The 12,670-nt window shown below is 39.2% G+C and overlaps 1 protein-coding gene and 2 long non-coding RNA genes across 3 annotated transcripts in view; 1 reads left to right on the plus strand and 2 right to left on the minus strand.

The window, feature by feature from the left end:
* The window catches only part of LOC309509977, a 961,882-nt gene that overhangs the window by 437,318 nt on the left and 511,894 nt on the right, over window positions 1–12,670 (plus strand). The gene's annotated exons all lie outside the window — the stretch shown is intronic.
* arhgap21a (Rho GTPase activating protein 21a) overlaps window positions 1–12,670 on the minus strand; it is a 104,575-nt gene that overhangs the window by 67,243 nt on the left and 24,662 nt on the right. The gene's annotated exons all lie outside the window — the stretch shown is intronic.
* Window positions 485–12,525, minus strand: LOC309509985. Its single transcript, XR_014210142.1, has 2 exons — window positions 1,917–12,525; window positions 485–1,320 (listed from the first exon to the last, which is right to left on the minus strand). It is a non-coding gene; the product is annotated as an uncharacterized lncRNA (long non-coding RNA).

Consider the following 12,670-nt stretch of genomic DNA (forward strand, 5'->3'; position numbering starts at 1 on the left):
AAAAAATCACATGAGACCCCTCATAACCCCCTTACCATATGGGAGTTCAGTAATATGCCAGCTTCACCCAAAAATCCCTGCCTCCTGAACTGGTGTCACTGGCACACTCCAGTATGCTGCGCAGGAAGTGAGATAGCACAAACAGACGGGCCATTATGTGTAATAGTGACTCGTATTACTTATTTCCGAGGTAGGCAGTTTTGGGAAAGTCATTCCCAAGGGTAGAGGTATATTGTGGCATTTCTGCTCATGAGAAAAGCCATTCTAAACTGTTTGTGTGGCTGAAATATGGCAAATAACAGTCAGTTAGGTAAGTGTTGGGTAAGTTACGTTAGCCTAACACTGAGCATGACTGAACTGAGAAGGTTAGTCACACTGGTTTTCCCCGTCCACATAAGGGAAAGAAAACAATATCCTAAAATTCTGGTCTACTGACCAAACATCAACATAATCTGTTGAGGAGTCAGTGAGTCACACCTATAGATTGTTTTTTTTACATCAAATGTGAGTCACATTTCAACCGCATTTTAGAGAAGTTTTGGTGTGTGTGTGTGGCCTGGTAAACCCGAGTCTCAGCCTCAGACGTCACACCCATGGACCGTTTGCTGAACGTCTTATGCATATGGCACACTTTTCTGGAAACACTTCAGGAGTTTCGAAGCCGCAATCTGATTGGTTGAATTCTACAGGATGTCCGGGAGACGTGCATGTCGCATTCTTTATCGGTCCGCCTGGAAACAAATGCGTGACGCCAAAACCCCTCGTGGAAGAAGGAAGCCATTGTGTTTACAACTGTGACAACGAGCGCTTACCAGGATCAACTAAACGCTGGATTTTCAAAAGTATGTGAAGTTCGCGGCTCCATTGTTGCAGTAAACTTGCACAACGTTCTTGAATGAATAATTTATTAGATGCACGCCAGTCTGTTATTGTTGGGACACTGACATTATATTGCCACGCCCCTAAACATGACGCAGAACAAAACGAACTGTGATTGGTCAAAAGCTGCGATAGAGTCCAGACCTTCGGCCGTCAGTCTGAAGGTCTGGCTACGCTAGACTAGGTAAACCTTAAATTATGGGGACAAAATGTGCCCACAAAGATGGCAATATCCAAAATCCTTGTCCTTGTGGGGAAATTTTTTATCCATATGAGGAAAATAGCTTATAAGTCATACTAAGTAATGGTTTTTGAAAATGAAAAAATGCATAAAGTTTTCTGTGATGGGTAGGTTTAGGGGTCTGGGATAGAATATACAGTTTGTATAAAGTATAAAAATAGTATAAAATCATTATGTCTATGGAATAAAATAAAAGGCCACTTAAAGCTGCCGTCGGCAACATTTTTTTGATCATATTCAGTGTAATCGACACTATAATCCGACAGAACAACATAAATAAGGTGGTTTTAGAAAAAAACCCGAGCTTCTAACTCCACCTGGAGCGTGTTATTTGTTTTGCAAAAATCCAGCGCTCCCGCTTCATCAGGTCCAATTAGCGCAGGGGGGTGTGAGATCTGACTGTCAATCACAGGTCGTGCACACGCCACAGATCCCCCCTCACTCGCGCACGTTAATATCACATGCACACGCCACGCCTGAAGTTCGCCTGGAGATTGCATGAAGCGTGATGGCGGAGAGAAAATCTACTAACAAGCTTCCAATTCCTCGGTTATTGCTATCTATGGATAGATTAGCCAGGGCAGCCTACCTCCGAGTCCATGGTGTTGATAGATGCTGAAGAGACGGACGCGTTCACAGAAAATCAGGTACACACGCACAGTGACGCACTGACGAGCACGACCTCGATGGGAGGGTGCTCGCTGGTAGTGGGGAGGGGCATGAGAGTTGTAAACATTCAAAATTTTGCCTAATCGACCCAATCTGCCAGACTTGCCGACGGCAGCTTTAAGTGTACTTAAAGAGAGTACACTTTCATGACTATGTTTCTTAACACACCTAAGTACATTTTGATTTAATTACAAACTGTGGGACAAGTAGACAGTATCCAATATACGGTAATACGATATATCAGGACAATGAACATGCAAGGTATTATTATCATGGGCACTTCGAAATACCAAATTCCATTTTATGATTTATTTAGATTTTTAGAATTCCACTTTAAGAATAAAGTTATAAGTAGCATTACGTTATACAAGGACTATTATTTTACACCTGGATCTACATATACAGAGAACATTCCTAGATCCCTATTGAACACCAACAAAGGGCCCAGGGCCCGATGGTGCGGGTGCAGGGTCTGAGGTGTCGTAGCTATTGCTCAGTGAAGGGCCCTGCCATTGTCCCCACGGGTCCCCAGACACTTACAGACAAATGCTGCTGTCAATCACACACCCTTTCATGCGTTTAACAGCAGCTGCTCCCATGCAGAAAAGAAGGCAAAATATGTTTGTGACAAAGGAAGAGTGTGGCGATAATCTGAATATTTGCATTCAGACAGATTCTGCCTGAGGGATTGAACCCAATCTGACAAACAAAACCAATGAAAAATTAAAGGGCTGTGAATGGAATACCAAAAAAAGAGAAAATGTATTAACATATACAGTGCGTAACATTCCTTATGAACCATATTCTAATATTCCATGAACCAATACAATCAATTTGATTTTATGCAATGGTTTTATAATTAACCATTTTATTTAGAATTAAACATTCTCCAACACATTTAAGTGCACTTTTAAAAAGTTTTTTAGTAAAATTTTACTTTAAAATACATTTCAAATCATTGTTTTAATAACTTCTTTCGACGTGCATGCCGTTTTAACCCTGTATCGCTTTCTTTTTTCAGTGGGAAAAAAAGAATATATTTTATATAATATTCAGAACTCTTCCACCATAATATTGTTCATTAGCAGTACTATATGCATTTATGGGTGATATAGATTTGAAATAATGCAGTAATTTCAAGTTTTGAATTCCTACTCCAAAGACACAGCATTCAGATAACATACACTCAGACACAATCAGGTCTAGACACTCAAAACACATTTATCATTCATACAACCACCTGACTCATGCACAAACAGACAGAGACATAAACATTTGGAAATATAAGGAACATGTGAAGGTATGTGTGGTGTGTCTAATGATTCAAGCGTTCCAGTGGGCTGAAAGAGGTTTCAGTGTATAATGTACAGCAGCACTGGAAAAAACTCAAACAGGGCCGTACAGCAGCAGGGCCAGAGCAACTCGCACAATATCTCTGAGCATTCACTCAAAAAATCTATATTCTGACATCACTTAATATTACATTTAAATGTACTCACCCTAAAGTTCTGCCAAACTTGTATGAATCTCTTTCTTCCGTTCAATACAAATAGATATTTTGCTGAATGTTCAAGCTGCTCTTTTCCATACAATGAAACTGAACAGGGAATGGGCCTGTCAAGTTCCAAAAATGGCCAAAAGGCACCATCAAGAAAGTGGTCTGTGTGAATTGTGCTGTATTCCAAATTTTCTCTAAAGTCATACAACAGCTTTGTGTGAGAAAAAATCCAAAATTTAAAGGGATAGTTCACCCCAAACTGAAAATTGTTGTCATTTACTCCCTCTCATGCCGTTTCAAACCTGTATGACTTTCTTTCTTCTGTGGAAAATAAAAGAATATATTTTGAGAACAGTGCTATTATTGACATCTAAACGTAAAACTATTAAAAATCATTTTCATTAATTGATATAAAGCTGAAATAAAAAAAGTCAAAAAATATTAGAAGAGTAAAATAAATATTTATTAAATAATCAATAAAATCATAAAAATTACAAAAGCACAAAACAAAATTACTTGAACAAACAAAAATTTTAATTAAAATGAATAAAAATTCAAGTTTAAATATTAATAAATACTATAATAGTATTTAAATAATGCTAAAATAAGACTAAAAAAATGCTTAAGGCGTTTATGAAACAGAATTTGATAAATTCAGCAAAAAAAATATTTATTTGTGTTCAATTGAAAAAAAAAATATGGGTTTGGAACAACATAAGGAATAGAAAAAATGAAAATGAAAATTCTGTCATTTAAATGACCGCACTACTCGTAGCCTTGCAGATGTAAACATTGAGAGACAGTCACAACAATTGCTTTTAAAAGTGAAATTCAGCTAAATTACATTTCATTTTCCAAATGCATTTCCAGGGTCAGTTAAGACAGTGATGTAACCATCTTACTCAAAGGAAACAGTAAGAGACACTAACTAGAGAGCTAATGAACAACATAGCACAGACCCTCCACAGCTGTTTAGGAAACAGAAATCCGCCATAAACTTGTCTGAAACTGCCATTAGAACATGCCATTGGACTTTCTGAACTTTATTAGTAGAATTAAAACACAACATATGAATGGAGCGTTCTCAGATAATACCATGCACACACAACCGTAGCTGAGACATGTCACGCATGTTATCAACTGCGTCTCCGATGTCTATTTCTGTGAGTGGTGAAATATTCACAAGCTGGATCCCAAATTCATTAGTGCTTTGAAAGACATGCTTAAATCTAAAAATACTCCGCCTGCACATGAAAGATTCAGATCGATATGACTCCCGTGAGCATCCAGTATGAGCGTGAGCTCGGGTCTTTCTCGCCATTGGTTGGTCTCTCAGTTGACATCAACATTTGGATGGAAAGAGTTTCCAGCATGATGACTTCATATCGAAAGAGCCAAGTGGCTGGGGTTATACTGGAGAAAACAAGACTTTGGCCAGTTCAGTTGTTTTTACGAGCAGTTGCTGTGGGCTTTGGTGCAGTTTACAGGACGATAGTCCTGACTGCTGGAAACAGGATCTTCTAAAGATTGCTGGAGCCATTAGTATGACAGCAGCGGCCCACACCCTTAAAGCTGAACACAGAGTCATAAATTAGAGGGGGTGTTTTAAACAAGAAAGAAAAAGAAATCAAGAGAGAGGGGGAGTCATGATCACATAAATTGAGTGGTTTTGAACTATCCACAGCATCTGCGAGTGAAATTAGCATGCATTGAAACCGGTGTTTTCCTCTTTTTAACAGGCTCAGGGCCCCGGCACATGGAAGAACACTGTGTCTCCGCCTCCATCAGCTGATGGGTGTGTGTATCGCTCTCATCTCACACTGCTAATGTAGCAGATCTCCAGACACGGTCAAACGGTCATACTGAGGTTTTAAACGAGTAGTTCACCCCACTTACCTGACTTATGTCAGTATATTTTATTTATTTATTAATTCAGGCTATTTTTACATACAATTAACTTATATGGTATACTGTGGGAAAAGCCATGTGATATCTATGTGTGAGAAACAGACTGAAATTTTAATTATTCACTTACAATGTTCTTCTGCACCCAACAGTGTTAAATGTAACTAATGTCAAACCAGTGCTATTATATAAGTATTTATTTTAGTATTTTTTTATTTTATTTTTATTTTATTTTAGTTAGTAATTTTATATGCGCTTTTGTCATTTTTATTAGTTTTATATATATATATATATATATATATATATATATATATATATATTTCTATCCTTAATTTAGGTCTTTCAGCTATTTTATTTCATTAGTTGCCAAGGGCAGCATTTTTTTTTTTTATTCTAATATTTATATTTTATTCTAAGCTTTATCTCAATTTATTTAAAATTTTAACAGTCTTAGTTTTTGTTATCAATAACAAATGTGTCAAACAAGATAGAATGAGATTTGAGAGCTATGACAGAAGAAAAGTTTTTCCATGAAAAATTATTTAAAGGGATAGTTCACCCAACATGAAAATTATCATCTTTTATAACCCTCATGTCGTTCCAAAACTGACTCATTCTTCTGTGGAACATAGAAGATAGCTTGAGAAACTTTTGCAGTAATGAAATCTTTTTGTCTTTCACGGGAGAAATTTTTTAACATGGTGAGTAAATGAATTTCCATTTTGGTGTGAACTATCCCTTTAAACTAATAAAAATGACAAACATTGTCACATTTATCATCAGGCACATGTCCAACACCTGTGCTCTCCACTTGCCTCCTTGTTGGGTCTGAAGATATGAGAGTTCCTGTGATCTTAGAGACCACAAAAGGGTGATATCACCGATCTAAAATATATCAGGGTTCTCTAAGGACAGTGGAGGAGGCTGTAGGGGAAATCCTATCTCTGAACAAGTCCATCTGTCCTAACACTGGCCTTACGAGCTGTATGCCCAACTGTCTCCTCCGAGGCATTCCTACAGAATCGAGTAGAGAGATCCCAAGCAGGATTTGCTTTGATTTACTGTCTGCTGTGTTGTAGTGCTGTAATCAGTCGTTTTGCATAATGTCTGTTCTCAGCTGAATCCCTTGTGGAAAGCCAGAGGCTGGAGTCTACCACGAATATAGGGTTGAGGTCAGGTCAGGAGACTCGGGAGGAGAAAGAGGTGGAGCCAGAGAGAAGATGTAAGCCTGGAAAAATGGACCTTAAGGTGGAGTAGTTTCTAAGTTTCACAAAACAGAGCGATGTAGACTTAAGAGAAATACTAGGATGTTAGATAAATTAAACTTATGATGATAAATCCTTAAATCCTTGGTTGACAAAGATGATGGAAAAAAATAACACTGACAGTGAATTAATACAAAAACTCCCAGAAGTCATTCATTAGTATTGAAGGTTGGCAATTTGAGGCAATATGAGTGCCAGACTATTGACAAAAAAGCGTTGAACTTTATGCAAATATGTAATGACAAGGTTCCAGATTTACTAACAGCTTGCGCCAGCGCAAACCCTCTTTTGGCATTAAAAAAAACTACTGTCAGGATTTACTAAAGACACGCAGTGAAAAATTTGTGCTGAAAAGGCGTGGACACAGTTATTTTTGCAGCTGACCTTATTGCATATGCATTTGTAGGAGTTTCCTTTCAGGTGCAAAATTTATGGGAGGAGAATATTTAAATGAATCACGCAAGGTGATTTAAGGTTTGCGTTCGTCAATGTACTGGTGTTTGTGCCATTATTTACCGCCCTAAAAAAGCACGTCTTAAACCAGATGCTACGTGGTAGATTGCGTTGGTCATTATGGAAATGATCTGACTGCGTCTGGCTTCTTTAAATTGCGGGTCATCAGTAGATCACGTGCAGAACTTTCCACTCCCATCGCCGCTGTTTTGGAATTGCACTCTCACGCTAATTTGCCCTGTTTAGTAAATCTGCTCCTAGATGGCCAAAAGGGGTATAGACAGTGAACCTCATGTGATCTGCCACATGATACAGCTGGATACTTTTTAAATTCTAATGTTTAAAAATAGTTCAACATATCCAACTCTACGTTCAATTCTGTCACGTTCTATCTAGCCATTTTGAAAACAGGAACACATCTTTAAAGGCAAACACACACATCAAATACACGTCTGGGCATCGTACGCGAGCAGACCTATCAAGGAGGAAGAACACACAAAAGCATGCAAGTTCAGTGGTGCCCAATTCTGCTCCTCAAGGGCCACCATCCAGCAGAGTTTAAACCCAACCCCAATAAAACACAACTGAACCAGCTAATCAAGGTCTGCAGGGTAACTAGAAACTTCCAGGCCGATATATTGGGGCAAGTTGGAGCTAAACTTCGCAGGATGCTGATAAAGGACTTCAGGAGCCGGAATGGACATTCCTGTGTAAGTTCTTGGTGAAATCCACCACTGTGACAGCACTGTGTTAATGTTCGAAAGGGGAATACCAAGGAACAAGGAATCTGGATAAACATAGTTTTTTTTTTCCACTTTGACATTTCAATATGGTTTCACATTGCTCAAAAAGGTCTGCAGACGTATGTAGCATTTGTCAAAACACAAGGTCTCTCTGTGGTGCTGTTCCTGATTTGTTTTTAAGTTCTGCTTATGAAATCAGGACCAGGGCCATATGAAGCTTAGAACAGGCCATTAAACCCTCCATACCTCCATCCCAGCAGCTCTACAGCTTTAGAAAACCCTTCACCATGAGCTTTGCTGCTGGGGTAGACTCACACAACACCTTAGAATCACGTTACAGATTATAGTTATAGATTATTGAATGATTTCACATAAAATTATAGTTTCACAACCTCTTTTAAGCACAGAGTTACCAAGCATCATTCAAATGACTGTATGTTAGCATGTGTCTTCTTGACTGAGGCAAAGATTCTGAAATGTGTTTGCTGGATTTGATGTAACATGTTCTGTTCCTTTATTTCTCTTTTGAAACAGTAATGGTGTTGTGTAATAAAAAAAAAGAGGCATTTAAAAATGCAGAGAATGTCTAATGAGAGTAGGACTATGTAGGCTGTGTTGAAAGAGGGGGTCACACGCTGGCTGAAAACATTACTCACCTGGGTACAATTACACTTAAGATAAAATCTCTGTTGCAAGGAAGTTTCTCTCTCATTTTCTGTTTTTGCTTGTGGAAAAGCATTGCTTCCGCATAACTTAATTTTCTTAGCTTTGGCATTTAATCAATATTTCATTCATCTACTGCTGTCAAATATATCATCTATTTATGGCGAACCTGCACTTTGCCTGACACTTGGCAGTCTGGAGATAACCAAGACTTAATCAAGCCAGATGAATCGATCAATCAGTCAATCCCCAGTAGGGACCAGAATCAACAAAGCTTACTTTAGGATCTCAACCTCTCACACAGGCTGATCTTGTTAAATCCAGTTCTTTGGGCACCACAGGAGCCTCATCAATCTCCTTCAGTTGTGTAGTAGAGTGATGTTTGGCACATACATTTAGCCGAAAAACAACGAGGTGGTTTGCATTGTATTAGAAAAAGATTTTTTTTATGTCTACACATGAAAGACCAATATATTGGTTAGATGAATTTGTGCGCTAATATTTGGCCATTTTGAGATGGCATTGACACCTTTTCCCATTTGTGCATTTTTGATAAAACACTGTTTAGTATGTTTATTTAGCTGTTTGAATTATGGGGACAGTTGACCCAAGCACAAACTCTCTGCTCTGTCCAATGAGAGTCATCTTATTTCGGGGTAGACTAACTAAGGCGAGGACAACTCTTGGTTCAGGAGCAGTCCCAGATTGACGGCCAGATGGCCCCACCAGCTAAGACCACCATCAGCCTAGGTGGGGGGTTTGTTAAGCTTGAGTGACTGATTAAGAATCAGCCTTTAATCTGGACCCAGGCAAGAGTGAATAAGTGTGGGCACCGGGCAAAGCCCATGGACACAGATCAGTTGGTCTGTAGTTTTATCAATGTTAAGATACTTATGAAGAAGTTTGACAAATAGGGCTAGTAGTGGAACAAAGTAAGATGGAGAAACAAGTAGAACTCTCATGAAATAAGAACAAATTAATGAATTACTGTCTATTAGATTGCAGGAGCATTTAGATGTTTAAAGGCATTTAAAAAGATGTTAGAGGTCAGAGTTTATGGATTAGATCATTGTAAAAAAAATTAAGATTTTGAAAAGACTCTGCCCAAATGCTGCCCTCTGCCCTGTGATCCTTGTCTGAGCCAACACTTTGGTGACATGCCAGATAGGCTGTCAGATAGTGGTCCTGGTGAGTCCATACCAGAGAAGGCTTGGCAAAAGGACTAATCAAGAATGAACAGCTCCCATAAAGGGGGCACTCATGATCACCCTTCTAAATTTTTTAAATCCGTGTCCACATCAAGTACGTCATTTGAGACAGGGCCAAAGATGAGACGAGCCGCTGTGGACAAACTGTCTAATAGGAACAGATGGACACAGCTCAAGGACCATGGTGATGCACTGCCCTGATGTATGAAGTCTGTCTGTGGGAACAGGGAGTATGCCTCGTTGGCAGTGAGTGTAGATCATGCTGTACATTTGTGTCTGAACTACATAGTAAAAATGAAGGTACAGTAACTGAATAAAGACAGGACATTTAGCAGCAAATCTTCCACACTAAAATACAGCTCCCTAAAATCTCATCTCCAGCCTCCCCCTGAGCTTGGCAGCAAGCATGTGCCCTAAAGTTTGAGGCTTTGAAAAAATAAATCAATCCTTTAAGCCTTTTAAAAGGAACTGGAATTTATCCGAAGGTTCCATGATGAAATCCTGATAGACAGAGTATGTTGCTCTATGTGTAACATAAGCCCTCAGAAGAGGCCAAACACAAAGACTCAAATGGTTCAACTACAGTAACCAGGTAACCTGCAAAACACTGCCCAAGCTTACATTGTGAAAAACAACTCCAGAGTCCTGTATGAGCAATTCAGGAAATTACATAATAAAGGAAAACCTACAATGACAATCTACAAAAGGGCAGTAGCAGATTTATTTTCTTGAGAAGGCTCAGATCCATCAATGTATTTTGCAAAATACTTTGCTTGTTCTTTCAGTCTGTTCAGTTTACTTTAGTGTGCTGGTGTACTTGGAGATGCCAACCGGCTAAATAAAATTCATTAGGAAAGTAGGTTCTGTCATTTTAATGGATCTGGAACCTCCAGAGTTTGTTTCTGAGAGAAAAATTTGGTCCAAACTGCTGAACATCATGGACAATATGTCAAACCCCCTCCATGACATGATTGTTGGATTGAGGAGCCTGTTCAGCAGAAGGCATGTCTTGCTTTGGCGCAAAAGGGAGAGCTAAAGGCAGTCATCCATGCCTATTGAGAGATAGGCATGGATGAGACTGTACAATTCTTCCATCACATGCAGTGGCATTATGGACTTGAACTTTGGTCTCTTTGAGGGCCTCTTAAAACAGACCAAGAGTCTTGACCAAACATGATTCAGCAAGTTTCCAGTGGCAAGTAATTTTTCAAACGCTTTGTGGGGGTATACAGTATATAACATACAGTAACAAAATTAGAGGCCTCGTTTCTTATTGTGGGTGACTTGTTGCAATCACATATCCAATGATTGTATGACTAAAAAAACTTTCATTCTTTTTTACATTTTTGGCAGTATCTTGAGGTCTGACTGGTTAGCATTGGGTCAGCATGTGGTCCAGACTAGAAAACTAAAGTGAAACTGTGGCTTCGGAAGTGCACAGTGATGCCTGAGATCAATGATATAAATATTCCCAAGAGTACAGTACCTACTGAGTAATGAAATGAAATTGACAAAAATGCCTATGCCTAATTTATTGCTTTTCAGACTATCACACCATGCAGGACAGTTAGGAGTAGTTTGCTAGAGGCAGATCTCTTGCAGAGGGGGCTGTCCACTCTGTTGCTAACATGACATTAAGACCATGGAAAATGACACTCCGACATTTATGGCAACATCTATGGATTGTTATGTTGTTTGCATTGATGGAAGAAGACACCCATTAAAAGACACCCATTATCATAACAGTGAAATATCATCATCACCTCAATGACCTAAAGAGTTCTCAAAACTGAACTGAGAGTGGTCTAAGCAAAAAAACAGACCTGTCTGAGCCAAACTCTCCCTTTCTTGACAGTCCTCAGGCCTGATCTCAGCGGAGGGTGAAGTCATAAGGAGAAGAGGGCTGGGCCTAGAGAAATATGTTCGCTATTAGAGTTTAGGGTCCCCCCCTCCTCCGCTGTCCCACCCAAACCTAAAGCAGCTGGGCCGCCTCGTGACCAACATGATTAAAAGCAGTTGGGGCCCTTGGTGAGATATGCACAGTGGAATGTAGTGACTGGATATGTGTGTGTGTGTGTGTGTGTGTGTGTGTGTATACTGTGAGCTTAAAGTGATCCGTCAGGAAAAGTTTCACAACACAAGAGGACGTACATTCCCACACCTGCATCACACCTGATGCATGTCATTACCTCCATTCTGTAATTCCCCATATAAACAGACCAGGATGAAAAGCTAAACATAACTGCCCAGGTGGAAGAACAATATGTAAGCTAATCTTTTAAGGGTGCTCAAAAGTCATGAGTCCACCAGGTTGATTTTAGGAAACACTCTTCACACAGTTCCGACCACATCAGAGTACCAGGAAATGAGGAACAATAACGCTGTTTGGATGAGATAATACAAATGGTGCCTTTACACACACACACACAGACCAAACCACTTGACTTTTACTTACTCCCTGATGACCCAATAGAAGCAAATAACCGCTTTTAAAACCACTAATTCAGGAAAGAATTCAGGGAGGAATGTACCGTCATATACATGTGAGGGGGAGCCATCCAGCCTTTACAGGGGAGTCACCAAGATACACCGCATTAGTAATGTTTGCCAAGGCAAGTATCACAATTAATATTGCTTATGGTTGTGTATTTAAAAACCCTAAACCCAGAATTATAGTTCAGTTCTTACATTCGCTATGGTATGCGTACACTGCGCATTACATAAATTTCATCATCAGCATAGTACGCACGTACTGTACGCTAGGAAATGCTAATTTGTTTGTCCACAAGTTGGTAACACAGGCTTGGCTCATTGTTTCACAGGCAAAAAAGAAACTGATGAGATGGAACAACAACAAACTACTCAGGACGTCAACAAAAATAGATGCGTGCGTGGATGAGTGCTTGTGTGAGGGGGTTAAAGGATACTCACAACTCTAATTTAAATGAGTAAGACATAACTTAAAAATAGTGCAGACGCTAGACAAGGATTAAACTAGTGTGCATATAGAGTATACTTTGAAATGCTATTCGTTTAGCTGTATGCATTAAGTTTAGGCTACTTTATCCTTTTTTGAGTGCTGAGAGATTTTTCTTCAGAGAACATACAAATCTAGTAAAGATTTTAACCTGAAGAAAAACTGATAC

Source organism: Leuciscus leuciscus (genome assembly GCF_965113295.1).
Source record: "Leuciscus leuciscus genome assembly, chromosome: 11".
Lineage (NCBI taxonomy): Eukaryota > Metazoa > Chordata > Actinopteri > Cypriniformes > Leuciscidae > Leuciscus > Leuciscus leuciscus.